This window comes from Triticum urartu, chromosome 6 (genome assembly GCF_003073215.2).
Source record: "Triticum urartu cultivar G1812 chromosome 6, Tu2.1, whole genome shotgun sequence".
In the NCBI taxonomy this organism is placed as follows: Eukaryota; Viridiplantae; Streptophyta; class Magnoliopsida; order Poales; family Poaceae; genus Triticum; species Triticum urartu.
Window position 1 is genome coordinate 519,020,729 of NC_053027.1, and position 15,144 is coordinate 519,035,872.

Sequence of the window (15,144 nt, forward strand, 5' to 3'; positions counted from 1 at the left end):
TGTTAGAGATGTTGAAGTCTTGTGTGGGAAAACTAAATATCCTGCTGATTTTCTTGTTCTTACTTCTCCGCAAGATAGCTTTTGTCCCATTATATTTGGTAGACCCTTCTTGAACACTGTTAATGCTCGGATAGATTGCGAAAAGAATGTTGTTACTATTGGCTTGGATGATATGGTTCATGAGTTTAATTTCTCTAAATTTAGTAAACAACATCGTGAGGAAGAATTACCTAGTAAGGATGAAATTATTGGTCTTGCTTCTATTGTCGTACCTCCTAGTGATCCTTTAGAACACTATTTGCTAGACCATGAAAATGATATGTTCATGAATGAAAGAAGGGAAATAGATGAAGTATTCTTTAAACAGGAACCTATTCTACAACACAACTTGCCTGTTGAAATTTTAGGGGATCCTCCTCCACCCAAGGGTGATCCCGTGTTTGAGCTTAAACCGTTGCCTGATAATCTTAAATATGCTTATCTTGATGAAAAGAAGATATATCCTGTTATTATTAGTGCTAACCTTTCAGAGCATGAAGAAGAAAGATTGTTGAAAACTCTGAAGAAGCACCGTGCTGCTATTGGATATACTCTTGATGATCTTAAGGGCATTAGTCCCACTCTATGTCAACATAAAATAAATTTGGAGGCGGACGCCAAACCAGTTCGTGATCCTCAACGACGTCTGAATCCTAAAATGAAAGAAGTAGTAAGAAAACAAATACTCAAGCTTCTGGAGGCAGGTATAATCTACCCCGTTGCTGATAGTCAGTGGGTAAGTCCTGTCCATTGTGTCCCTAAGAAGGGAGGTATTACTGTTGTTCCTGATGATAAAGACGAATTGATTCCACAAAGAATTATTACAGGTTATAGGATGGTAATTGATTTCCGCAAATTAAATAAAGCTACTAAGAAAGATCATTACCCCTTACCTTTTATTGATCAAATGCTAGAAAGATTATGCAAACATACACACTATTGCTTTCTAGACGGTTATTCTGGTTTCTCTCAAATACCTGTGTCGGCTAGAGATCAATCAAAGACTACTTTTACATGCCCTTTTGGTACTTTTGCTTATAGATGTATGCCTTTTGGTTTATGTAATGCACCTGCTACCTTTCAAAGATGCATGATGGCTATATTCTCTGACTTTTGTGAAAAGATTTGTGAGGTTTTCATGGACGACTTTTCCGTCTATGGTTCCTCTTTTGATGATTGCTTGAGCAATCTTGATCGAGTTTTGCAGAGATGTGAAGAAAATAATCTTGTCTTGAATTGGGAAAAGTGCCACTTATGGTTAATGAAGGTATTGTCTTGGGGCACAAAGTTTCTAAAAGAGGTATTGAAGTTGATAAAGCCAAGGTTGATGCTATTGAAAAGATGCCATGTCCCAAGGACATCAAAGGTATAAGAAGTTTCCTTGGTCACGCTGGATTTTATAGGAGGTTCATTAAGGACTTCTCAAAATTTTCTCGGCCTCTGACTAATTTATTGCAAAAAGATATACCATTTGTCTTTAATGATGATTGTGTAGAAGCATTTGAAATACTTAAGAAAGCATTAGTCTCTGCACCTGTTGTTCAGCCACCTGATTGGAATTTACCCTTTGAAATTATGTGTGATGCTAGTCATTCTGCTGTAGGTGTTGTTCTAGGGCAAAGAGTTGATAAGAAATTAAATGTTATTCATTATGCTAGTAAGACTCTAGACAATGCTCAAAGAAATTATGCTACTACTGAAAAAGAGCTTTTAGCAGTTGTATTTGCTTGTGATAAGTTGAGACCTTATATTGTTGATTCTAAAGTAACTATTCACACTGATCATGCTGCTATTAAATACCTTATGGAAAAGAAAGATGCTAAACCTAGACTTATTAGATGGGTTCTCTTGCTACAAGAATTTGATTTGCATATTGTTGATAGAAAGGAAGCTGAGAACCCCGTTGCAGACAACTTGTCTAGGTTAGAAAATGTTCTTGATGACCCACTACCTTAAGGATAGCTTTCCGGATGAACAATTAAATGTTATAAGTACTTCCCGTAGTACTCCATGCACTACTAGATTTCCGATTATAACCGAGGGTCAAATTACCGTCGGATATTTTCCTTCACCGTCATCTTTCTTTATAACCGACGGTACACCGTCGGCAATCTCCCGTCGCCTATGCTTGGTCGGCCATTACAATAATAGCCGACGGTACCATAGGGTAATACATTTTTCCACGGTATTTGGCTGACGGTGAGCCATCGGTCATATTTTGGTCGCGAGCCAGCTCCCCAAAACTCGATGATGCTCATATCTGACGGTTTCCCGTCGGGAATTTATTTCCTGACAGTTATCAATTCCCCTCGGCTTTTGTAATAGGTGACGGCATATTTGGCCCATCGGGGTTCATTATAACTAAGAGGAGAACCAAACTGTCAGCTATTATAATCGCTGGTTTTGCATACACCCCTTCATTTATTCCTATAGTTGAGAGGCCGACGAACACCCTCGGTATATATAGCACAACTTTCAATATATATAAGAACACTGAGAAGATGGCATATTGTGTAGCTCAGATGTTCGTTGCATGGTAGGCCATTAGTCAGGATTGCTTTTCATTTCAAATATATCACAGAATTGCACAGCCCACACATGACCAAGTAACATTATATATAGCACAACTTTCAAAATATCAGAAGAGTTGCATCAGAATTACATTGATCATGATGAACAATCTAGGAAGTTTAAAATGCAAAAAAAATTAAGTAAGATATAATGGTCCAAGCATTATGCATAAGCTAGATTGACCAAAACCCCATGATTTCACTTTGTTGAATGTCTTGAAGAAAGATCACTAGACTCGTCACCCTTCATCACCATATGGATCATAATGCTCATCGCCAAATAGATCATAACAATCATCGCCATAGACATCATCACCCTTGCCATAGATCACGATTCTTCAGCACTGTCTCCCATTCCTAACAAATGATTAGACTAGATGTAAGGGAGATGAAAATGACATACTATAGTTGAAATTTAATTGAGGATACAAAAAAAAGGAACTTAGATGTTCTAATCGACTGGTTAGATATCTAACAGTATGACTACGTACTCACCTTTTGGTCCTTCACATGCAATTTTCAGGGTTACATGAATCAGCAGGAACGCAACTCCAAATAATAGACTGAGTACTACACATTGCTCTGTGTACAAAAGGAATATACCAATAAACTGCACTTATGTCAATTTCATTATAAGTTTGCAACAGTTCAGAACACATCATGCTTTTCAAATTACTTGTAACATTAATATAATTCAAACCACATGACATTTTTTAATTAACTGTAACAATCCTATGTCCAGAACCCGCATGTACTATGGTTACACCAAGATGACCATGTGATACAGGTAAAAAGACTTATCTGAAAGACACATATGTCGTGTCGATAATCGATTCATTGGCTTGTTGAAGTTGTAAAATGATAACCAAGTACAAATGTACAACAGACATCTGCAACCCCACTGAAGTATATATACTAGCGCTTACATTTTGCAGTCTGATGACACAACAGAAGCAGTACACTAGCATAACACTATTGGCTAGTTTGGGCATACAATAAACACAAAAAACAGATTAAGAATGTCATGTAAAGAAAGATATAAATATAGTTTTTCATTCAAACAAATTAAATAGCAGTAGAACACTAATCTCCACCAACAATAGTTTAGGTTATATTGTGCATACCAAATTAAGCAACTTCTTATGTTTCGTATGCCAGGTCACAATCATTCTTCATGTTAGGCTACCATTATTTCTATATGCACTTCCAAAAAAAATTCAATACTGTCCACTTTTTTAGATAAACAGAGAGGCGCCTCCATGGTTCCATTACTAAAATGAAACCAAGTTTGCTGGACATTCTCAAAAGCATCAAGGTCTGGAAAGCTGAAGACCAAAAGAGGCAAAGCTAGTACAGGGAAAAACAAAAGCTAGAAAGGAGGACGCCTGACAAGGGTCAAACATGCCAGACCATATTGTCTAATGTTGAAATATTTTTCTCTGTGCAAATGATTTTACTGTAATTGATTATAGCAACATCTTTTCCTATATGAGGACGCCTGATAAGGGTCAAACATGCCAGATCATATTGTCTAATGTTGAAATATTTTTCTCTGTGCAAATGATTTTACTGTAATTGATTATAGCAACATCTTTTCCTATATGAGTTCAACCAAATTGTGCCATCGCACCTTAATTAAGATGGATTTAATAGATAGATATCTCAGTTATGAGCCACATCTGGGAAAATAGGGCATAATCAGGTGCATACATCATATACTATACAACAGTACCACGTAGGCAATGAGGTAATCTAAGAAATCAGGCTCAAATAAAAAGAGCATGTCTCAAAGCATGTTATCCGCAGCATGCTCATGTTGTCCAGAACTAAATTGGCGCATAACTAAATGGGTAAGACATAATGGACTAACCTTTTCAGTTAGTCTTGACGAGCATCATCTCACCCCTTTCAAAGCCGCCTTCAGAATCTGATGTGGCCTATATTTATCAAACTATAAGAACCCCTACTCTACATCTTTGAGAAAGAACACACGGGACATGATGTTAACATGTCAGTGACTGCTTCAGCCTTAGGCATACAAGTTAAATGTTACAAAACTACAAAATACTGATAAGAAAAGCAAAAGCGAGATTACAAAACTTACAATTACATCTACGAACCAAAACTGAAGGAAAAAGAACTAGGAATGTACGTACTATCTAAAGTAAATGTTTTCCAATAATTAATGATGTGGCATGGGTGATGAGGTGGCTAGGCTGCATGGCAAGATAAATATAGTAGTGGGGATGAACTTCTTAGGTATATGGGATTCCCAACTGCTGCAACTAGCTAGCCTTGACCAAACATGCATGCATCAACACAAGCTAGCCAGCTCAACTCACCGGCGCAAATGGCCACTTGCTAGTTAATCAAACTATTTTTCAACACATAGGCTTGACTTTATTTTCCAAACTAATAGGCTCGGCTTTGTTTTTCAACAACCATACAAAAGAAAAAAAAACTAAACAGACATGCAAACAACCATGGCCTCGTTATAGAACTTGAACCTCACCACCACACTAGCCCTTCATGGCACCATCTCCTCCATCTCCCCGCTATTCAACTTGAACAACAGGAGCAAATCCTGCACCCCAACCACCAGAACACAATCCCACCATCCATTACAAAAGCACACGTACACACGCCACATATATGACCTGCTCGACAAATTGCGCAAAGCCCAAAGGAAGAGGCGACCGGACCTGGTACAGGCGGGCGGAGGCGGGAGTGGGCGTGGTCCACTCGGTGACATCAGGGGGGCACACGGATGAGGAGGAGCTTCAGGAAGGGGCTGATACATGGCGTAGGAGGTGAAGGGAGAAAGAGACCATGAAGAAGACCGCCGCGGTCCCGAGGAGCGGTGTCGAGCACCTATTGGATGGGGGCGACGAGGTTAAGCCGGCCAGAGCTCGCAGCGTCGTGGCCGAGGGCTGCCAGATCTGCGGGCCAACAAGACGGAGACGGGAGTCAAAAGGACATTTTCGCGCCGGGAGGAAAAGCTAAGGGGCTGGGTGACGTTGCTGGACCAGGGAGAGAGACGAGGGTGGAACTGCGTGCCGAATTGACGGGCGACGACGGGATTGGCGCGTGGTGGCAGACTGGCGGGGATGGCGGAAAGAGAAGGAGCTGCGTGGGAGGTTTCATCAGAGGGAAAAGGGGGTGAGACATGGGAGGACGTGGCCACGTACATAAAATTTGTTATCAAGCGGGAAATATTGGACGGTCTTTGTACGATTGGCTAATGTTGGACCCAAATCAGCTAGAAAAATATGACCCAAATCAGGGAATTAATCTATATTTGACATTAATCGTTGTACGTAAATCATGATGGAAATTACCCTGCCCGATCTTTGTACGATTGGCAGATGCTATAGTCACGTGTGTTGGACCCAAATCAGCTAGAAAAAAATGACCCAAATCATGGAATTAATCTATATTCGACATGAATCGTTGTACGTAAATTTTACTGCTTCTATAAAGAATATAAAAGTGTTTAGATCACTACTTTATATGTTATAGCAGCTCTATTTAATAATACTTCCTCCGTCTCAAAATAAGTGTCTCAACTTTGTACTAATTTTAAGACACTTATTTTGAGACGAAGGAAGTATATTGGTATGCATATATAAAGTTATAGTTGAATGTGTGTGCTATACCGAAAAAGGCTTTCGCCTCGCTTTATATATAAAGGAAACCACAAATTACAACTAGCCATACAACAAGAAACGCAAAATGAATCAACGGGATACACAACTCCACGGAACAATGACGGCCTCAGATCATGTCATCAACGACTGCGACAAGGGAGCTATTCACCGCCGGACGAAAGCCACACTCTCCCACCCAAGGTCAAACTTGTTGTCCTGTCACTGCCTCCGAAGAGGGCACCCCTGCCCTCTCGTCCTGGATTGAAGGACGCCGTCCCATCGGCAGGCAGAGCAACTCACCCCCGAGCACGAATGGACAGGCCAACCAGTTGCCGAGGATAGGACAACAGTCGTGGCGAGCTCACCCCTAAAGGAAACTCATACATCGCCACCGTCTCCGGCCAAGACCCAAACACCCACCGCAGCTACCGAGCATGGACACTATTGAAGACCAGCAGACCACCACCGCACTGAGCCCTGACCACGAAGAGATTTCAAGGTGGCACCTTCAAGAAGAAAGCAACGCCGATGCGCCGCCGTCGCCCAATCCGGAGATTTGGGGCTTTCGCCTGCGGCCAAGAGGCGGAGGGCCGGGTGTAGGTCTCGATGTTACCCACAAGAAGGAAAACAACGCCATGGGCGTCGCCAACATCTTGGCCGGCCTCACTGGTCAAGGGTTTCCCCCGACGTAGAGCCTGCACCCAACGCCCCTCCAACCTGCAGAATCTACAACCGGAGTAATAAATTACCGATATAAAGATAAAACTTCTCAATGGAACTTGCAAGTCAACAATTAAAAGTGTGAAATTTGTACATACTTCTGTATATAAAATCAGCTTATGCGCGAATACATAGCCTGTGAGTAGACACTCTAGAATACTAGCTATTGGTTAATACTTATAGAGAAATGTATCATCTTGAATTATCTGGAATATAATTACTATTGGTCATTCCACATGTTTATTGACGCCGTCCATTGAAGCATATCACTGAGAGTGAAAGTTAACCGTCGGTTATGGCTATCCCCCGTTGGGTATTTTCCAAATAACTGAGAGTCACATATGTACCATCGGCCATTTGCACTAATAGGTGAGAGTTTTATCTTTCACCTTCGGCTATTAAATTTCACCATCGGGCATTACATGTAATCCCCGAGAGTGTAGCAAAAACCGTCGGACATTATAATGAACCGTCGGGCGTTTAATTGGATATCCGAGAGTTGGATGTTTACTGTTGGGCAATCTAGTATACCGTCGGCTATTGGTAGTAATACTTGTGAGTTGGCAATAACAGTCAGCCATTGGAACTACCGTCGGCTATTACTCTAATAACCGACGGCCCGTCGGCTATTATATTTCACCGTCGGAAATATGGGGATTTCTAGTAGTGATGGTATGCTGATTATGCTAATTATATTGTTTCTAAGTTTATACCACCTAGCTTCACATACCAGCAAAAGAAAAAGTTTTTCTATGACTTGAGACATTACTTTTGGGATGACCCACATCTTTATAAAGAAGGAGTAGATGGTGTTATTAGACGTTGTGTACCTGAGCATGAACAGGAACAGATCCTACGCAAGTGTCACTCCGAGGCTTATGGAGGACACCACGCTGGAGATAGAACTGCACATAAGGTATTGCAATCTGGTTTTTATTGGCCTACTCTCTTCAAGGATGCCCGTAAGTTTGTCTTGTCTTGTGATGAATGTCAAAGAATTGGTAATATTAGTAGGCGTCAAGAAATGCCTATGAATTATTCTCTTGTTATTGAACCATTTGATGTTTGGGGCTTTGATTATATGGGACCTTTTCCTGCCTCTAATGGATATACACATATTTTAGTTGCTGTTGATTACGTTACTAAGTGGGTAGAAGCTATTCCAACTAGTAGTGCTGATCATAACACTTCTATTAAAATGCTTAAAGAAGTTATTTTTCCGAGGTTTGGAGTCCCTAGATATTTAATGACTGATGGTGGTTCACACTTTGTTCATGGTGCTTTCCGTAAAATGCTTGCTAAATATGATGTTAATCATAGAATTGCATCTCCTTATCACCCTCGGTCTAGTGGTCAAGTAGAGTTGAGCAATAGAGAGATCAAATTAATTTTGCAAAAGACTTTTAATAGGTCTAGAAAGAATTGGTCCAAAAAACTTGATGATGCATTGTGGGCTTATAGAACTGCATACAAAAATCCTATGGGTATGTCTCCGTATAAAATGGTTTATGGAAAAGCATGTCACTTACCTCTCGAACTAGAACATAAGGCATATTGGGCTATTAAAGAGCTCAACTATGATTTTAAACTTGCCGGTGAGAAGAGGTTATTTGATATTAGCTCACTTGATGAATGGAGAACCCAAGCTTATGAAAATGCCAAGTTGTTTAAAGAAAAAGTTAAAAGATGGCATGACAAAAGGATACAAAAGCGTGAGTTTAATGTAGGTGATTATGTATTGCTATACAACTCTCGTTTAAGATTTTTTGCAAGAAAACTTCTCTCTAAATGGGAAGGCCCCTATGTTATCGAAGAGGTCTATCGTTTCGGTGCCATAAAAATCAACAAATTCGAGGGCATAAATCCGAAGGTGGTAAACGGTTAAAGAATCAAACATTATATCTCAGGTAATCCTGTAAATGTTGAAACCAATATTATCAAAACCGTAACCCCGGAGGAATACATAAGGGACACTTTCCGGAACATTTCAAACTCCAAAAAGGAATAGGTATGTGGTACGGTAAGTAAACCGACTCCAAAACAATTTTTAAGGCAATATCTCTCCGTTTTGGAATATTTAGAAAAATAGAAAAATAAGTAGCGGTCCGGGAAGGACACGAGGGCCCCACGAGGGTGGTGGGCGCGCCCTACCCCTCTGGGCGCCCCCCCCTACCTCATGAGCACCTCGTGTGCCTTCCGGACTCCGTTTTCTTGCACGATACATATTTTGGTCGGTAAAAAATCATTATATAACCTCCTGAAGGTTTTGACTCCTGTATCACGCAAATCTCCTCTGTTCTTTTTCGAGCTATTTTTCTGACAGATCTAGGTTATCATGACGGCCCCAAGTGCCTCCAAGGACAAGTTCTTCGAGAAGGTCATCAACCCTTACCTCGCGGAGGTGCTGCGACACCCTCAAACCATTGAGTTGCGTGATGGGTTGTTGCACATCCGCGATGAAGAGGGACCAAAGGGGACCGAAAGCGTGGAGACGAGGCTCGAAGCAGTGGAGCAACAAGTTTTCAAGTGCCAAGGGATGGTGGAACGTGGACTCAACTCCAACCACATGATGATCGCGGAGTTCGCTAGCAACCACAAGTTGGAAGCTGATAACATCGGGGAGGCCATCTTCAAGCTTCATGAGAAGATCGAGCACCTCCAAGCCCAAATCTATGACCTGCAAAACCAAAACTGTGAGTATGAATATAGATTCAAAAGGATGAGTTTGGTGGCATATTTGAGGATCCCGGAGACTCGATCATCTTTCTATGATGGAGAACCTATGCCTTGGAAGATGGACGCAAGGCCCGCATCATCTACAACACCTCCACCTTCTTCACCGACAAAGGAGATGTAATCACATGGGTATGGGCACTCCCCTTGGCAACTACCAAGCTTGGGGGAGGTGCCCCGGTATCGTATCACCATCATAACTCCTATCTTTATCGTTTTTCTTAGTTCAATCCTATTAGTAGTATCTTGATCTAGTAGAATAAAGTTTATGGCATGAGCTAGTTTTGAGTTTTGCTTTTTGATCTCTCTATGTAATTGTGTCCGTGAGCTATATATAGTAAACATTAGTGTTGAGTCAAGGGCTTGATTATTTTGCCATGATCTTGGGTGAATAAAAGAAAAGAGAAAAAGAATAAAAAGAAACAAAAAGTTCATATTGATCTTATTGAGAGTAATGACTTCACATAGAAAGAGTATGATGATTAAAAGTTGTTGGGAGTTGGCAGACATAGCTTTGGTCATTGTTGCAATTAATAGGAAGTAATAAGGAAAGAGAGGTTTTCACATATAGATATATTATCATTGACATCTTTTATGATTGGGAGCACTCATTAAAATATGACATGCTAAAGGGTTGATGTTGGACAAGGAAGACAACATAATGAGTTATGTCTTTCTTATATCTGAGATAAAGTATGTTGTCATGGATCCTCTAACTTGTTGAGCTTGCCTTTCCCCCTCATGCTAGCCAAATTCTCAGCACCAAGTAGAAATACTACTTGTGCTTCCAAATACCCTTAAACCAGTTTTGCCATGAGAGTCCATCATATCTACCTATGGATTGAGTAAGATCCTTCAAGTAAGTTGTCATCGGGGCAAAGCAATAAAAAATGCTCTAAATATGTATGATTGATTGTGTGGGAGAAATAAGCTTTATACGATCTTGTGATGTGGAAGTAATAAAAGTGACGGACTGCATAATAAAGGTTCATATCACAAGGGGCGATATAAAGTGACGTTCTTTCGCATTGAGATTTTGTGCATCCAACTATAAAAGCGCATGGCAACCTCTGCTTCCCTCTGCGAAGGGCCTATCCTTTATTATTATCTTCTACCTTATGCAAGAGTCACGGTGATCTTCACCTTTCCCTTTTCATTTTATCCTTTGGCAAGCTCAGCATGTTGGAAAGAACAAGATATATATATATATATCTAATTGGAAGTAGGGGAGCATGAATTATTATTGTTGACATTACCCCTGAGGTAAAAGGTTGTGGGGCAAAACTATAAGCCCCTATCTTTCTCTGTGTCCGATTAAAACCCCGTAAACACAAGTATTGCGTGAGTGTTAGCAATTATGGAGGACTAAATGATAGTTGAGTATGTGGACTTTCTTTTTAGATCTGACATAGACTCTTTCCGATGTTATGATAAATTGCAATTGCTTCAATGACTGAGATTATAGTTTGTCGGTGCCCAATAAGGTTTATGATTTATACTTTTGCATTGTGAATAGATCATCACTTGAACATAAGTAATCATATGACAAAATCTATATATGTTGTTGTTATGAGAATAATCATGATGCCTTCATGTCCGTATTTTATTTTTATCGACGCCTCTACCACTAAACATGAGGACATATTTATTCTTATCGGCTTTTCACTTGAGGACGAGCGAGGTCTAAGCTTGGGGGAGTTGATACGTCCATTTTGCATCATGCTTTTATATCGATATTTACTGCATTATGGACTGTTATTTCACTTTATGTCACAATACTTATGGCTATTCTCTCTTATTTTACAAGGTTTACATAAGGAGGGAGAATGCCGGCAGCTGGAATTCTGGGCTGGAAAAGGAGCAAATATTAGAGACCTATTCTGCGCAACTCCAAAAGTCCTGAAACTCCACGGAACATCTTGAAATAAATAAAGAAAAATCCTCGCCAAAGATGAAGGCCAGGGGGCCCACACCCTGCTCACGAGGGTGGGGGCGCCCCCCCTAGGGCGCGCCCCCCTACCTCGTGGGCCCCCTGGTGGCTCTCAGACGTCCATCTTCTGCTATATGAAGTCTTTCGATGAGAAAAAAATCAGAGGGAACTTTTCGGGACAAGACTCCGCTGCCACGAGGCGGAACCTTGGCGGAACTAATTTAGAGCTCCGGCAGAGCTGTTCTGCCGGGGATACTTCCCTCCGGGAGGGGGAAATCATCACCATCGTCATCACCAATGCTCCTCTCATCGGGAGAGGGTAATCTCCATCAACATCTTCACCAGCACCATCTCATCTCCAAACCCTAGTTCATCTCTTGTATCCAATTCTTGTCTCAAAGTACGGGATTGGTGCTAGTAGGTTGCTAGTAGTGTTGATTACTCCTTGTAGTTGTTGCTAGTTGGTTTATTTGGTGGAAGATCATATGTTCAAATCCTATATGCATATTATTACCCCTTTGATTATGAACATGAATATGCTTTGTGAGTAATTACGTTTGTTCCTGAGGACAAGGGAGAAGTCTTGCTATTAGTAGTCATGTGAATTTGGTATTCGTTTGATATTTTGATAAGATGTATGTTGTCTAGCCTCTAGTGGTGTTATGTGAACATCGACTACATAACACTTCACCATTATTTGGGCCTAGAGGAAGGCATTGGGAAGTAATAAGTAGATGATGGGTTGCTAGAGTGACAGAAGCTTAAACCCTAGTTTATGTGTTGCTTCGTAAGGGGCTGATTTGGATCCACATGTTTCATGCTATGGTTAGGTTTACCTTAATACTTTTGTTGTAGTTTCGGATGCTTGCAATAGAGGTTAATCATAAGTGGGATGCTTGTTCAAGTAAGAACAGCACCCAAGCACCGGTTCACCCACATATCAAATTATCAAAGTATCGAACGCGAATCATATGAACGTGATGAAAACTAGCTTGACGATATTCCCATGTGTCCTCGGGAGCGCTTTTCCTATTATAAGAGTTTGTTCCGGCTTGTCCTTTGCTAAAAAAAGGATTGGGCCACCTTGCTGCACTTTATTTACTTTTGTTACTTGTTACTCGTTACAATTTACCTTATCACAAAACTATCTGTTACCACTTATTTCAGTACTTGCAGAGAATACCTTGCTGAAAACCGCTTATCATTTTCTTCTGCTCCTCGTTGGGTTCGACACTCTTACTTATCGAAAGGACTACGATAGATCCCCTATACTTGTGTGTCATCAATCACACCATAGGGTTAGTCGTATGTTGATAGGACTATGTATTGGAGGGCAAGAGTGAAAGAAGCTTCAACCTAGCATAGAAATTAATGCATACGGGATTGAAGGGGGACAAATATATCTTAATGCTATGGTTGGGTTTTTACCTTAATGAACGTTAGTAGTTGCGGATGCTTGCTAATAGTTCCAATCGTAAGTGCATAGAATTCCAAGTTAGGGATGACATGCTAGCAGTGGCCTCTCCCACATAAAACTTGCTATTGGTCTAGTAAAGTTGTCAATTGCTTAGGGACAATTTCGCAACTCCTACCACCATTTTTCCACACTCGCTATACTAACTTTATTGCTTCTTTACCTAAAACAGCCCCTAGTTTTTATTTACGTGCTCTTTATATTCTTGCAAACCTATCCCGTTACACCTACAAAGTACTTCTAGTTTCATACTTGTTTTAGGTAAAGCGAACGTTAAGCGTGCATAGAGTTGTATCGGTGGTTAATAGAACTTGAGGGAATATTTGTTCTACCTTTAGCTCCTCGTTGGGTTCGACACTCTTACTTATCGAAAGAGGCTACAATTGATCCCCTATACTTGTGGGTTATCAAGACCTTTTTATGGCGCCGTTGCCGGGGAGTTATAGCGTGGGGTGAATATTCTCGTGTGTGCTTGTTTGCTTTATCACTAAGTAATTTTTATTTGATTTTCTAAGTTGTTCTGTATCTTTAGTTATGGATATGGAACATGAAATACCAAAAAAATTAGGTTTACTTGCTACTCATGGAGATGGGGAACCTCCTAAAACCCTCGATGCTCATTATGTGAAAGATATTATGTACTACTTTGATAATCCTGAGAAAACCCCATTCAACTTTATAATGGGAGTAACGTTGGATCAACGTGAATACTTTAGGGATTATCGCTTGACTCAAAAAGGGAAACTATTATGGGATCAAATTTATATGTTGCATTGGTATGCTCGGCAACTATGCTTGAGATATGATTATACTTGTTGCTCTAGGATGAAGGCTCCACACCTTCCCTTTTCATGTGAATTTAATGATGATGAAACCTTGGATTCTTATGCTAATGGTATATATGATTATTATGATGTGGAACAAATAGAAGAATTCATTGCTTTAATGGGTGCTTATGAAATTGAATCTTTGTTTAAAGAGTTTGAAGATTTTGATGATTTAGTTTATAGACCTGAAAATTTAGCTATCCTTAAATATTGCTATGATAATTATCAATACAATTATGATATTTATGAATTTATTGAGAAAGTCTCCGTTGTCCGTGAAGAGACTAATATTTTGCAGGAGTCTATGGAAGAAGAAATTGATGAAACTGTGAGCTCATTGGATGAAAAAGATGATGAGGAGAGTGAAGAACAAAAGGAGGAAGAGCGGATTAGCTACCCATGCCCACCTTCTAATGAGAGTAACTCTTCAACTCATACATTGTTTAATTTCCCTTCGTGCTTACCGAAGGATGATTGCACTGATGATTGTTATGATCCCGTTGATTCTTTTGAAATATCCCTTTTTGATGATGCTTGCTATGCTTGTGGCCAAGATGCCAATATGAATTATGCTTATGGAGATGAACTTGCTATAGTTCCTTATGTTAAACATGAAATTGTTGCTATTGCACCCACGCATGATAGTCCTATTATCTATTTTAATTCTCCCGACTACACTATATCAGAGAAGTTTGCCCTTATTAAGGATTATATTGATGGGTTGCGTTTCACTACTACACATGATGATTTCGATATATATAATATGCATGTGCTTGCTGCTCCTACTTGTAATTATTATGAGAGAGGAACTACATCTCCGCCTCTCCATGTTTCCAATATGATAAAATTGCAAGAAACTATTTTATACTATGCATTGGCCTTTACTATGTGTGCATGAATTGTTCTTTATGGCATGCCGATGCATAGGAAGAGAGTTAGACTTCGTCATTATATGATATATGTTGCTTTGTTCTCACTACTAAATCACAAATCATTGTTAATTAAAATTGGCTTTGATATACCTTGGGATTCGGGTGGATTCATTAATTGAGCACCTTATGCCTAGCTTAATGGCTTTAAAGAAAGCGTTGCCAAGGAGACAACCCAGAAGTTTTAGAGAGTAAATTCTGTTGAGTGCTTTTATATAGTTTAAAAACAAAAAAATAAAGAGGGGAACCCAAAACTTTTCAAAAAGGAAAGTGAA

General features: G+C 40.0%; 1 long non-coding RNA gene across 3 annotated transcripts; it reads right to left on the minus strand.

Moving 5' to 3' along the window:
• Window positions 1–2,583: 2,583 nt before the first annotated feature.
• On the minus strand, window positions 2,584–5,703 carry LOC125514776. Of its 3 annotated transcripts, XR_007286597.1 has the most exons (4): window positions 5,312–5,700; window positions 4,480–5,193; window positions 3,105–3,219; window positions 2,584–2,966 (listed from the first exon to the last, which is right to left on the minus strand). It is a non-coding gene; the product is annotated as an uncharacterized LOC125514776 (long non-coding RNA). The 3 variants fall into 3 exon arrangements; XR_007286596.1 differs by having other exon boundaries at window positions 3,105–3,191; window positions 4,480–5,703; XR_007286595.1 differs by having other exon boundaries at window positions 4,480–5,703.
• Between the last annotated feature and the right edge of the window lie 9,441 nt (window positions 5,704–15,144).